Below are 15,151 nucleotides of genomic sequence, written 5' to 3' on the forward strand. Positions count from 1 at the left end.
CCGTCCACCGGGCTCAGGCTTGAATTGGTGCATGCCCAGTAAGTAGGCTTTATGGCTGGCTGAGGTGCGCCTGGTTCTCCGTAGCAGCCTCGTTTTGAGGCCTTCTAGGCATGGAGAGGGACAACCCCCCACCCCCTCCACCCCAGTCCCTATCCTGCTACCTAACAGACTCTCTCGCTACTCTCTCCAGCATGTGCAATCTTATTTCCTCAATTGTGGTTATGTTTATTCACACATATTATCACTTTTTCTCTGGAGTGACAGTGCCTCTTGTACAAATACTGTAGACACCACAATTCCTTAACTTTCTGTTGCATTGATATATATATATATATATATATATATATATATATATTAAAATAAACCTAGTGTTTTAGGTACTTTCCATAAGTTCTTTTGTGGTAGGCTTTTGATAAATATTTGTTCAGTTATTTTCAGGTTGTGGTTTTGTGAGTCAGTATTTATGTTCATGGTTGTACTTAAAAGACAACAGCACTGAGGAACACGAGAGAGGACAATGAGCAGGTGATGTGTCACCTATACATCAGCAGATTACAAAACCCAACTTCCTCTTCTTTCCTGGAGTCGGGGCATTGGAATCCGATCTGGAGCCATGCAGTGTTTGTTCTTTCCCACGCAGATGAACCCTTCTAAATCTCATGTCTTTTATTCTTGTCTTTCTGCAGAAATATCAGCCATTCCAGGTCAGGACGGGAAGTCTTGGCTCAGAGTTGATGAACTCTACAATGCCTTTTTCAGAAACAACATCTGGCCGTAAGAAGCCCGTCGTAGACAGTTGCAGTGAACGCTGTGTGCGTGACAGCAAGTTCTCATGAGTTCAAACTGCTGGAGGGCTCTCTTTGCACTCTGATTTTTCTCCTCGGTGTTGTCTCCTACTCCTTAGCTGTCCTCTGAGAAACTCAAAGTCATTCCCCTAAGGATGGCAATGTATAAAGTACTTCCTATCGTCAGTTTGATCCCAGGTCAAGAATGTGAAATGGTAATAGTTTCTATTGATAAAAAGAAGATTGATACCTGTAACATAATTTATTGGAAATGTAGTCTACCAGCTACCTTTACTGGAAATGTAGGCTGCTGGTAATGGCAGAGCAGTGCAGGCCAAAATAATCCTTCTGCCGTTAGTCATGATAAACGCTAGACAAAAGCTAAAGCAAGGCGTGAAGTCCTGACACGTAACCCAAAGTCAGAGAGGATGCTTGATAGAAAGGAAACCGACTGAGAGATTCTTATGGGCAATCCCCAATCGTTAAAGCATCCAGGGTCTAAAATTTAATCTGAAATAGACTTCAGAAAGTAGAAGCTTTTCTATGCTGAGGAGAAAGCTGAGGGGATTACTCTTGGAAACAGACAAGGGCAGTTCTGCTTTGTTCTCTAAGGACTCAGTAAGTCAGGATAGAGAGTAAGGCAGTGAGGCTGGTGAGCAGTGAGATGTCAAAGTGCAGGACCCCCAGGACAGCTGGACGTTGACAGATGACCATGGAAGCCATCCACAAGATTGCCATCAAACCACGTTCACATCTCTAGCTCACTTTCGAACTTGACAACGGCGAGGCAAGAATACATTTTCAGTAGAAACTACGAAGTGTAATGTAGGCAGGCGGAGAGAATAAAGCCGAGATTTCACCAGGTGCCCGATGCACGGGAGACAGAACTTGGCACAGAAGCCTCCCCAAGTTAGCAAGGCTTGGTGCACACCCTGGACTTTCCGTGAAAACCCCAGAAGGGCCACGCCTTAGCAGGACATAAGTGCAAAACAGAAGACCTGCCCTGATAAAGCCCCAACGACTTCCCCACATTGAGGATCAAGGTGATGCACCTGTAATGTAAGTGCCCGCGGAACAGAAAGCCACGGCCCAAACCTGGCAGCCAGCACTTTAGAGGAAGCTGTAGAACCACAGAGTTCTACCATTTCTCATCTTGTACAATGCCCAATGTGAAAATAAACCAAGAAAAATGTTACATGATCCACGAGGCAGAGAAATATGCCAATTGTCAAGAAAAGAGGATCAGTCGATAGAAGCAGGCTCATAGATCATCCAGATGTTGGGATTTGTAGTCCAGAGTTTTAAAATCACCATAAAAACATAAGATATATATGATCATATGAAGATGGTTTTAGGAAAATGAAGAGATAGGCATTTTCAGAAAAGCTATACTTTGAAAAAACAAACATTGAATTTCTAGAACTAATAACTATAATATATAATATTAAGAAATCATAACTTGGGATGAATAGCAGATTGGGAAACTCACACTAAGGTATAGGTAAGCTTGCAGACATATCAATAGGCACTATTAAAACGGGGACACAGAAAGTAGGACAATTGAAAAACTTTAACAATTCGTGTGTTCGAGTTATGATCGTCCCAGGAGAGGGAAAGGAAAGAACAAGACAGAAATAATATCCAAAGTCAGATGAAACCAGAAAAATTCCCTGCTCTCCAGTCAATTCTGACTCAAGAAATTTTCTTGATTTCTTTAAAAACAATAGACTGTTAAAAGCAGAAAGAAAAGCAAGTATAATTTATTGGAAGTTAGAATGTATCTAGAGCATGCTTTGTACCAAGTGCCATTGTGAACATTTTACACATATTAATTCAAAGGCTCTCTGCGATGATGACCCACCAAGCTACAGGGGTACTGGAACTTGCCCGAGGTCACCCCGAGTAGAAACATTGCAGGTAAGTGTACAGTGGTTAATAGCGTGGATTCTGAGATTAAATTGACCTGGTTTCCAATTCTATCTTTTTTTTTTTACCAGCTAAGCGTCCCTAAAAAATTTTACTCAGTGATTTAAAACTCAGTGATTGCTGCTTTTTCATCGGGATATTGTACACCATCCATTTTCAAGAGGTGTGATAACTGAGTGAAACCATTTGCGTAAAGAAAAGTATGCCAAAGCGAAACTTCTAGCAAGCTCTCCACACAAAATACGGTAAGTCAAAGTCATTGTCACGGTGTGAACCGGGGTTAGAAATCAGTACTGTCTGACTGGGCACTGCGGGGAGTGCACACGGCTAAGTGCCCACTATGCGCCCAAAGGCTGGTGAGTCGAAAGACTGCAGAGCTGCCTCCCAAGACAGTTATGGACATCTGCTTCCAAAAGGCCACAACCTTGAGCAGCCCATGGAACAAGGTTAGTCTGCAGACATGGGGTCCTCACACATCAGGAGTGACTCCACGGCACCTGACAATGGAAACAGCTGTCTATCACTGCCACTCAGGACCTAACCTTTCTCTCTCTCTCTCTCTCTCTCTCTCTCTCTCTCTCTCTCTCTCTCTCTCTCTCTCTCTCTCTCTTTCTCAGAGGCCAACTCAGGACCATGAGAAGGGCAAGAAAAGCCCCTTATTTGTCAGTGAATTGAGAGTATGGGAAATACAAAAGTCCCTGCCAAGTTAAGAAGGGAATGTGTATATATATATCTGCTACTTTCTCTGATAGAAGACATCTGTTTTGAAAACTGTTAAACTCCCTGGTGGAAACACTTATTTTAAATACCTTTCGATGCTCAAGATTCCAGCTCACACAGCTTTGTATGACTTTGTTACAACAGCACATTTTCTGTACCAACCAAAACAAACAAGCCATCAGGCAAGACATGCCATCTTAGTAAATGAGCCATGATATCAAGTCTTTGGAATGGTTTAGGGGCAAAAATTTTTTCTTGCTTTGGCTGGTTACTTTAAAAAGAAGAAAAAGATAAACTACAAAAAACATATCTATCTATTTATCTGACAACCTGATGAAATTACTATTATAATTTGTAAATGATGATTTTGCATTTTTTCTTTGACTTTTGAAATGGGTATAGGGACAAGTAGGCTTCCTGTCTAGAAAAATATTTACCTGTATTGAGAGTAACCAACAATATGTGTTATTGTTTGTGTGGCTTTAAACCACTTTAATACTAGGCCTTTCATTAATTGTGTTGCTCATTTGTTTAATGAAACAAATTTGCTTTTGAGAGCATGTACTATGTGGCAGGTACTGTGTAAACCACAGACGGCCTTACACACGAGAATAAGACACCCAGAATGGACAATCTGGGAGAGGAATCAGAAAAATCTGCAGGGAGTAATCTACCTTCATTGTGATAATGGATGTGACAGAAGATGTAAGACAAAGGTACTGTATGTACTTGAATATAAACCAACCCGAATACCAGGTGAGGTTACTACCAAAACTGTATTAAAATGTGCTGAAAAACTTGGCTTATACATGAGTACATACAGCAATAGGAACAGAGGGGGCAGAGTTGTGGATACTTCCTAGATATCCCCAAATACCTTGTGGGGTTGACTTCATAACTTGGAAGGCTGAGAACCTAGTCTCATGGGATAACATGGACAGTTGACGTCATAGGTCATAAAGTTCACTTTCTACATCTTAATTTGACTCACAGCATCTCCCACTCTTAAAAGCATGTGAACTGCCCTGTAACATACAACTCTTGGTCTCTTTGCATCAGGAGCAAGATATGGGAGAAACAAAAAGATGCAAAGAAGAAACGACCTACAGCCTCATCTACTCTGAGATGAGAAGAACTAGATGGCACTGCCTACCACTATCAACTTTCTGACTGGGGATGCCATTGAGGGTCTCAGACAGAGTGGTAGAAAAATCTCAAACACTCCTGGACCAGTAGAGAATAGAGGGACATGTGAGACTATCAGCCTGGGATAGCTTTTAACCTTTGAACTGAAGCCACTATCAGAGGCCCCCGTTTAGCTAAAGAGGCTTATAACATTGGCTCATCAAATAAAGAACATTTTATTATAGTGTACTGTGTGCTACGACGAAATCACCTAGGTGAGACCAAACAATCCACAATTACCCGAAAGCAAAGATGAGAAGGTCAGGTGAGGTTTGGCTGGTAGGGAAGACAGAACAACCAGAAAGAAAATAAGGAAAATGTTGACAAAATTATGAGAAATGGAGCCAATGTCACTGACAAATGTGCATAGAAATTCTTAAACACGAAGCCCATTGACTGTGTAAACTTTCACCCTCAAAGCAGTAAAATATTAATATTTACTTTAACAGGCAATGGAAAGAGAAAGGGGAATTCTAGAATGACTTCACAGCAAGTTGTGTATTCGAGGATGGCAAGATCAGCAGTTCAAACTCATCCAGGGGCTTCTCAGAATGCAGGTCTAGTGGTCTGCTCTGGAAACACCATGCAGTTGCTTGACTCTGAGCATTGGGAAGGCCAATTGACTGACAGCAACTAGCAACAATAGCAGCAGGACTTAATTAGACTTCTGTTTCAACACAGTGCAGGGATAGGCCCTCTAGACACACACAAAGATCCCGAAGGGTAGTATTTTCAAATAAAAAAACTTTATGTGAAGTAATGGGCATGCCAACCTTTAAATTTAGCCTCTTCTGGGTTTGTATAATCTTTCTATCGTCATCTACAAATGAATCCACTAAGCACACACACACATACACACCCACACACTATTTTTAAAACTATTCTCTCTCTCTCTCTCTCTCTCTCTCTCTCTCTCTCTCTCTCTCTCTCTCTCTCTCTCTCTCTGCATTTCTTTCAGTAATAGGAAGTAAAATACATGATGCAACAGGGTTTGACATGAAATCAGTGACATAGGATTTATAAAACTAAAGTGCAATCTGAACTGCTTTAGACAAGTCTTTGATAGCTCAAATTAATGATGTTGGGTTATTTGTAAACAAATAGTCATGTATTTCTGTTCTCACTTGGCTTCCCTGAGGAGGCCGTTTCTGGTTTGACTTGGACAAAAATGTGTAAGCAGCGTGCTGTCCTATGCACTTTCTTGATTTCTCACCTAGAACATGCTGCTTAAGCAAACAGGTGTTTGGGCACAATCCCTTAACAGCATTCTTTCGGTTTTATATGATTTCCTTAAAGAATCAAGTAGATTCTGCCTTAAAGAATCAATTATACCTTATTTTGACACAGGTTAGTAAATGATTCTTACTTGGATTTAAATAAAGGATGATTTGTCATAAAAATGCCCATGACTCTTAACACAAGTCTGTTTAAACGTATTCTTTGAAACCACGAATGGGGTAAAATTTTATGCTTTGGAGTTTGGGACCTTTGATAATTAGGATACAAGTTCAAGAAAATTGCCTTAACACTCATCCACTAGTGAGTAAAATTCATTTTTTCACAGATCTGTAATAATAATTATTATTATTATCATAAATGCCATGAACACCTTGATTGATTTTGAAAAGAGACCGAGCAAGGAACATCTCAGAAGCTCTTCATTTCATCTTTTCCAAAGAGGCTGGAAAGTACTAATGTTAGTGGAGGTGAGCATAACGATTTTACATGTGTGATCTTTCTGGGACCAGAAGGAGAAATCTCCAAGACAACAAAAGTATTTCCCTTCACGGTCAACAGAAACTCCGTACCCTCAAGCCCCTGGTGAATCACCTCTGGCCATAGCCCAGGGACATGAAGAGTCTTGTTATCTTGCAGAAGGCGCCGGAAAATGGATTATTGCAGAAGCAGTTGGGTTAAACTTTAGCACCCTGTCATTTGATCTCCCTTATGACCCACTGAAAATTTGTTCTAGTTTTTTGTGTTTGCTATTTTCTTTTCGATTGAGGTTTTATCTGTTTTACTTTATTGTTGCTAGTTTTTTCCCCTTTAAATCTCTGTCTATGAACTGCAGGATCAGTACGTCTATAGAGATAGAAACTGGGGCATGGCAGGGGAAGGTGGGGGGAGATGGGGAGCTAACAGCGATGAGTGCAAGAATGAAGAAAATGTTCTAAAGCTGATTGTGGTGGTGGCCGTGCAACTCTTCTTGATGGGATTGAACTATTGGCTTGTAAGGCATATTAATTATTTGCCAGAAAATGACAATAAACTTTCAATATTCCTGGGGGGGGTAATGGAAACATTTGTCAATGCCTGATGGTGATGGTTAAACCACACCAGCAATATAATGATGCCATTGAATTGTATGTGGGAGGAATGTTGAAGAAGCTAGTGTTTAGAGTTGTTAAAGTTATACAGAGTAAGTTGGCTTTCCATTCAGCAGTTGATGCGCATTTTTTCCATGTCATGGATGGGCATCCTGACCATGTGATATTACCCATTCTCCTGCCTCCCTGTCTTCTAATCTCACTCCTCCTCCTTTCCCAGCCCTTCAGATGTTTGTCCTTGAGTAAAAGCAGCCCTTTAGATCCCAAATGGTTGGCTCCTCTAAAGTGGGCATAGACCTGTCCATGGTTTGGTTGGAAGTTGAGAGGTGTGTATGTGGTGGGGGTGAGGGCTAGGGTTGCGTTCATCTCCATACTTGAAGGGTGACCACGGACTATCATTTGAAGTAGCACAATTTTTATTATATCCATATTGACCAGACGAAAAGAAAACGTATCCCTACAGCTATCTTGAAGCTCTAGTATACAGTGTGCTTCAGAGCGAGGTCTAAATAAAATGTGTCTTGGCAACCATTGCTTTGGAACCAACAACCTAGAAATAGCATCCTAGGAGGAGAGTTACAAGAGAAGTAAGACGTGAACCAGCGTTGAGGATCTGAAAACTGGTAGAGGCAAGTTCAGGCTGCTCATGGCTTCTGTATGTGGCTGAGAACCGACTTGCTCCTTGTTTGTTGCTTAGGAGGAGCACCAGTGGGTCGCTATGAGTCAGTGAAACGGGTAAGAGAGGAAGAGGCGGTTGTCATCAATCTGCCTCTGACTCAAGGTGACCCCAGGTGTGTCAGAGTAGAACTGCGCCCATAGGGTTTTTGGTGACTGATTTTCTGGAGGTAGGTCACGAGACTTGTCTTTTGAGGTACATCTGGCGGATGAGAACCTCTAGCCTTTTGGTTAGCAGCCTCCTGCATCAACTCTTTTCACCACCCTGTGGATTCTTCCTGCTCAGTAGAGAAGAGATTCTACATTTAGTTATACATTTGGACTTGAAACATCACTTCCCTTCCAGGCCTCTTCTTAGTCATGGTCATTCATTCTGAACAGGCCTTTCCAATCCAAGGCATGGACCCCTTCCAGAACTCTCCCCTTTCCTCCCAGGGGCAGTCCCATGTGGATATGAGATGCTGCGGGAAGAGAAATGCCTCCAATTCGGATAAGACTGGTGACCTGTGAAGTCTGTCTAATCCGTTGTCTCGTGGATGACCAGTCTCACTCTGTCCTTTAGGAAAAGAAGGCGACCCTGGTGAGATGAACTGACCCAGTGGCTGCAACAACGGGCTCAAGCAGGCCAGAATTGTGAGGACGGTGCAGGGCTGGGCGGGGTTTCATTCTGTTGCCCCTGGGGTCGCTCCGAGTTGGAATTGACTCAGTGACACCTAACAACAACAAAAATTAAACTCTGGCTTCTATTCAAGTTGAAATCTTTTAAAAACAGGTATCCAAGGGCTTAAACACGTATTATTATAAACACGCATAATAGTCATGATGATTGGGCCTCAAAGGAAAATGTAGGATGACTTTTATTTGTTCCCAGTGTAACTGTCTGATGTTAGGACTTGGCTTTTCCCTTTGGGAAACCTATTATAAGGATGTTCTGCCAAGATAAAGGAAGGAGGAAATAAGCACCACACCCCGGTAAGACTATATGGAGGTTTTTAAAAACATTTTTAAAAATAGCTTCTCTGATGTTAGAATCAATGGACCTGAAGGAATTTTTCCTGTCCTTCTGCTGCCATCGGCTAGTTTCCAAAATGTATAGGACAGTCATTCTGACGCTGGTCCCACCATTGAGGTGTCCCAAGTCCTGCTCCTTGCTCTTTCTTTAATACAAGAAGACCCATTACCATCAAATCTACTCATCCTGACCCTGTGTGCGTTAGAGTAGAATTGTGCTTTAGGGCTTTCAAAGGTTGACTTTTCAGAAGTAAATCACCTGCCCTTTCATCTGAGACACCTGGGGGTGGACTTGAACTGCCAATCTTTCGATCGGTTGGCTGAGCACATTGACCATTTATAACACAAGTGGACCTCAACACCCATTTTAGGATGGAAGATATGTCTCCATCGGTCCCACCCAACTGCTATGTGTTGTGATCGCCATGCTGCATATCTTCCCTAGAAAAGTCTCCCTTACATGGACTTTACTAAATAACTCTATCAGAGCTGTGGGCAGCAGAGAGCTGGTTATCTTACTGTAGGGTTTGGAAATGACTTGCCAGCTGAAGTTACAATTACTGGTCTACATTAGCAGGAAAGTGATGCCCAGATTCTCTGAAGGAAATACCCCATCCTTCCACATATGGGAATCACAAGAGGAAGGGACAAACCACCTACTGAACTTATTACTTGTTTACCTTAATTAATGTACAGGACTGTCTCGATTGCTTTGTGCTGCTGTGACATAGATAGCGTAGTATCTGACTTTATCAAAGAAAAGGTTGTATTTTCCTAGTTTAGAAAGACGGACGTCCAAACTCTGGGCACAGCGTTGGGCATAGGTCATTCTACTGACTCTGCGTGAAGATCCTTGTCTTCTTTTAACATCTGTGGGCCCTGCATCCTGGGCAACCTCCATATGTCTTGGCATCAAATTTCCTCTGGGTTTAGGAGGTTCTCAGTGCAAGGACCCTCCGTGCATCTTAGCTCTACTTTCTTGGGGGCCTGAGCTCCCTCTCTCTCTGCTCACTTGCTTAATCTCTTCTCTATTCCAAATGAGATTGGCTGAAGATACTACTTAACCCTGTACATTGTGTCCTGCCTCAATAACATAACTGACTCTAACCCTGCCTTGTTAACATTATAGAAGTTAGGATTCACAATACACAGGATAATCACATCAGATCACAAGATGGAGCATAATTATGTCATACTGAAAGGTCCTACCTAAGATGTCACATTTATTGGGGGGTGTGCGGGGGCACAATTCAATCCATAATATCGGCCAACATTCTATTCTGAAATTTTAGTCACACTCCAAGGATTGTTTTGCATTTTCTTCTTTGCAGATGTAAACCCTTGTAATCAGCAGATCTAAAAGTACTATGTGCTTTGAATGGCACACGCTAAGGGAGACACATATTTTTCCTGATCAATACTTGTTATAATTCTCTGAATGCAGTGAGAACAGACATACTTTTGGTCAAATTGAAGAAGGCAATGGAATAAAAGAGTTAACTCTTTTTCTTTTAATGCAAGCAGAAACAAAGTTCTGAATTATCTATCTTATCTATCAGAACTTGATTGAAAAAAAAAGTCATTTTACTTAACTGGAGCAAACATGGAGATTAGCACGAAGCCTTTTCTGTGGCTGAGTCATGCATGTGTTCACAAAGCAGGTACTTTGAATACACACTATGCACAAAGCACTGAGGGTTTCTACAAGGCAGGAATACTGATGGGAGAGAGGTAAGGTCTCTATAGAGAGCAGTAACTTGGGAATCTATCAGTGTTGTATATTAAAACGTCTCTCATGACACAGTACCAGGGCTGAGATCCTGCCTCATCTCCTAAAATAATCTTTCAAAATAGGTTATTCATTAGTCAATATTGTTTGGGTTTGTCCCCTATGATCTGTAAGAGAAAATTATTTTGCATATGAAAAAACATTGATGAGTAGAGCTTCATGTTCAGTGTGTATGAGGGCTAAAAATAATTTAGAAATGGAGGAATTTCAAGGTTCTCATGACTCAAGTGTAGGATATATCGCTCCCAAATAAAGTGAATGATACTTGAAATATACCTCATTATATTTATAGAGTCTGAAAGAAAAGTCTGTGATCATGTTAGACCTTTGTTGACGCTAATTATTCACGGGCGTAGCTTCAGGTCCATTTGACACCAGTTTCTCGGCTCACATTAGGTGTCAGTACTAGGCTAGAGGCATTTCTGAGTGGTGTCATGGGTTAGGTTTCTGTGTGTCGTGGTCGTCCAAGCATCCAGTTACTAGAATTAATTGGGGATGTCGCCTCCTGGGGAGGAGGGGACGGCAATCCAGGGGGTATTGCAAAGGAAGAAACCAGCTCTTCGTCTTGGACTAGAGGAGCCCTGGTAGTTTAGTGATTGTACATTGGGCTGCTAATTCCAAGGTCAACAGTGCCAAACCACTAGTCATGCCAGTGGAGAAAGATGAGCTTTCTACTCCTGTAAAGAATTACAGTCTCAGCAACCCACAAGGGCAGTTCTACTGTGTCCTCTAGGATCACGGTGAGTTGGAAGCATCTTGATGGGAATGGGTTTGGTTTTTTGGTTATGTGTGACAGTTGAAAGTCTTTAATCAGCAGCAGTATTGAATAATGATTTTTCCTGAAATGGAGTGGTAGGCCAAATATGTTTAGGAAACTATTATTGGCTGTTTAAACCCATGCAGAGGCACCTTGGGAGACAGGGTTGGCCATCTGCTTCTGACAAGTCACACACTGCACTGAGCATATGTGGAGTCATCATGCATCCAAATCGACTCAACAAATACTAACAGCAATCACAACTATGCTAGATGCTGACATAGTGGGTTATGTGTTGGGCTGTTAAGCACAAAGTCAACAGATGGAAACCACCAGGTGCTCTTTGGGAAAAGGATGAGGCTTCCTACTTCCTTAAAGAGCCACAGTCTCAGAAACTCACAGGGACAGTTACTCTGCTGTGCTCTAGAGTTGCTATAGTTGTGATCAACTTGATAGCTGTGAGTGCTGAGATTGAATAATGAGTAAGATGAAGGACTTACTTATAGATCTGTAGCTCAGTGATTCTATTCCTTATGGACCTGGGACAGTGATAGGAAAAGAGAGCATTGGGAGGTATTATAATAACAAGAGACACTTTCGAGCAGGGGCTTTTTATTTAATTAAAATGAGAACTTTGGATGAAGCCCAGTTAGCTGAGCTGAGCTTTAGCAAAGTCTTGTAGAGAGTAGGGAAAATCATTAAGGTGTGCTAGCATTAAGACTTTTTGTTTTTTAACTTCTGCCCACCTTTAAACATCAAATTGACTTGCCCCCTCAGCGAGACGATTGGACTTACTGAACTTCTAATAGTGTTTTATTAAAAGAAAACAACAACATAAGGATGGAAATGGCTCTGAATTTCCCAGAAGAGAATGATTTACAATGGCCTCTCTATGCATTTGAACAATACAGAGATGAGATGTATCAGGTGTAGCCCTTGTTTCGCCTAATGTTGAGGTACTTGTGAATTCGTGGATCCCTAAGTATAATAACTTGGTTCCCCAGGGACCTTTTGTCCACTGCTTAGAAGATGCTTGTTTAAGGCATAGCGTCATTGGCAAAGCTGGAAAGATTGCCTAGGACTATACCACAGGAAGAGGTCTTATGAAGGACTAGAGAATTTGTTCCTGATTTAGAAGAAGGCATGAAAAGACTTTGACACATGGCATGATCCAAAAGGTGGTCTAAGAAAATGGATTCTGTTTCATGTTAGTTCCAATGGGCAGAGAGCTTCTTTGTCTTGCTCACCTAGCACAGTGCAGGGCTAAGAGTGTCCTCAACAAATGAGTCTGTATTCAATAAGGGAATAAGGGATGAAATCAAAGAGGCGGAGGACAGTGAAAAGAGGCCAGCTTGTCTGATAGAGTCTTCACAGGACCCCTCCCTGTGAGGGGGAAGGATTAAAGCTCAGTCTAATCAGTTGTTCTTTGGTTGACTTCGAGCCGTGGTGAGTTCCTGTGTGTCAGAGTAGAACTGGGACCTACGAGATGTCCAATGGACAATTTGGGGGAGACATAGATTGGTAGGTAGCCGGGCCTCTCTCTCAATGCTCCTCTGGGTGAACTTGAATCCCAAAGCTTCCGTTATCAGTTGAGCAGATTAACATTTGCACTGCTCTGAAACAGAGATCTCAGAGACCAGCCTAGATGGGGTTAAAGACCGGTTAATTGGTGAAGACCATGGAACCACCGACTCTTTCAAAGCCAGAGGAGCACTTTGGAGAATCATTTGGTACTATCTAGTGAATTTGAGTTATACATATCATAAGGTTCATAGAATCTGATGCTAGAATTTTACATAAGGCTGTATGATTCTTCAGGATGAGACATTGGCTCAAATGCTAAATAATTGGGCTTGATGAGGTTTTACGTGAGCAGTGTAAGCTCAAGTAGTTTCGGGGGGGGAAGTTCTTTATATTATACTGGGGAGTCGAGGTGGCATAATGGTTATGAATTGGACTGCTTACCAAAGAGTCATCAGTTCAAAACCACCAGCCACTCCACAGAGAAAAGATGAGGCTTTCTACTCCTGTAAAGTGTTGTAGTTTCAGGGTTAAAATAGCAGCAGGTCCATCATGGTGGCTTCAGGCTGGTGGCTGGATGGCAGTTGAAAATGGTATACAATCCTGTGGGGTTCAACAAACTCGGGATTATTCAAGATGACACAATGCATGAGAATGAAGATGTCAAAAACCCATAAGAAGACTTCCTGGCCTTTTTTTATAATGACTGGATGCTTCTCACTAAGAGAGCCATGAACCTGACCCTGATGCAACAGCTCTTCCCAAAGGGATAAATTCTGCCTGGAACCATATCTGAAAGAAGGGACTTGGGGAAAGAGAAAATAGGCATAGAAATGACCATGCCATTGAGATCTGTGGGTACCGCCATCCTCAAAATGGTTTTATGAAGTTGATTCAACCTGAATGTATGATTAAAGACCTATTCTGGGCCGCAAATGTATTACTTGAAATAAATATCTATTATAATCTTATATTAAAAAGGTGCCATCTCAGGACCACAGGGACAGTTCTACCCTGCCCTGTAAGGTCGCCACGAATCAGAATTTACTTGAGGGCAGTGAGTTTATTTGTTTATATCATACTAGCACAGAGTTTCTCCCCAAGGAGCAGAGGGATGGTTTCAAAGTTGTTTTGAAAACTCATTCAATGTGTTTTTAAATACACAAGGGAATGACTAAAATTATGACAATGTCGATAAAAGAAAATCTAGAGATAGGGCCGGAACTGGACAAGGAGGCATTGTGAAAGAAACATTCGGTTTGCTTTGTTTTGCTTTCTGGGGTCAGGACAATGTGGATATGTTTGCAGACAGAGGAGAGGGATCAAGTTGGAAGTACAACTGGAATATGTGCTAGGAAGATTTCCCATCCAGAAGGGGAAATTTTGTGGGATGGTGGGAAGAAAGCGTTGGCAAATAGATCAACAGTCTCCAAGTTGCCTGCAGGGAGATTGGCTGTGAATGTTCCAAAACACAGGTACGTAGCCTTGCACCTCCCAGAGACTCTAGAACACCAGTCACAGGTGGTCTAAAAGGAGGACATCCTCCCAGTCCAAAAGGACTCCCAATCTAGCCTGCTTCCTGATTAGAACCACACGGAGGCTGGCTTCATTAGGAAGTTGTTGTCGTTGCGTATCATCAATGGTATTGTGCTTGTGTTCATCAGCATATCATCCCTGCTCATCGCAGTGTGCACCTAGGAACAGTTTCCACAGCACTCCAAGGGCCTGTGACTACTTGTTCTCTAAGTAGGGCTCAGGGAGGGAGAGCCACAGGGGCAGTGGGTACAATAGAGAGGACGATGCAAAAGTGGCTTCAGCTGGCTACCGACACCGCTAGCCATCTCGGGAGATTCACAGGGCAGGGCTACAATCCATTTTAAGAAAAGATTATGTTTTTAGTTCATTGTAACCTCCCAAACTATTGTGGCTGACTGCGTAAATAGTGTCATTCCTTTGTCGCTGGTATCCAGCATCGGTTGCAGCAGGCTCACATGACTCTGTTTAGTTAAATATTTGAGCAAATCAGATATAACTTCTGTACTAGAACACCCACTCCGACAGACGTCAACATCAATAACATTTGTTTTTGCTGGAAAAAGACACAGAATATTATATTCTAATTACAGGCCTTTAATTATCCCAGAGAAAATTGAACTCAGGATGGAGATTGGACCAGGGCAATCCTCGGGGTTTCTGAAAGAGGGAGAGGAGATAGCATGTGCCTTGAAAAGCCTGGGCTTTGAAATCAGACAGTGGTCATGTTTGATCCTTACCACCCACCGTAACCTTAAGCAAAATAGTGAATCTTGTTTTCCCCATCTGTCAAATGGGGCTAATGGTATCTTACAAGAGTTTCATAAGGATTACAGGTAACATATGCAGACTGCCTAGCTATTATTTTGTCTGTTTACTTCCACCCTGACACACTGCTCATTAGCTATTATTGCCTTTGGTA

Source organism: Tenrec ecaudatus, chromosome 11 (genome assembly GCF_050624435.1).
Source record: "Tenrec ecaudatus isolate mTenEca1 chromosome 11, mTenEca1.hap1, whole genome shotgun sequence".
NCBI lineage: Eukaryota > Metazoa > Chordata > Mammalia > Afrosoricida > Tenrecidae > Tenrec > Tenrec ecaudatus.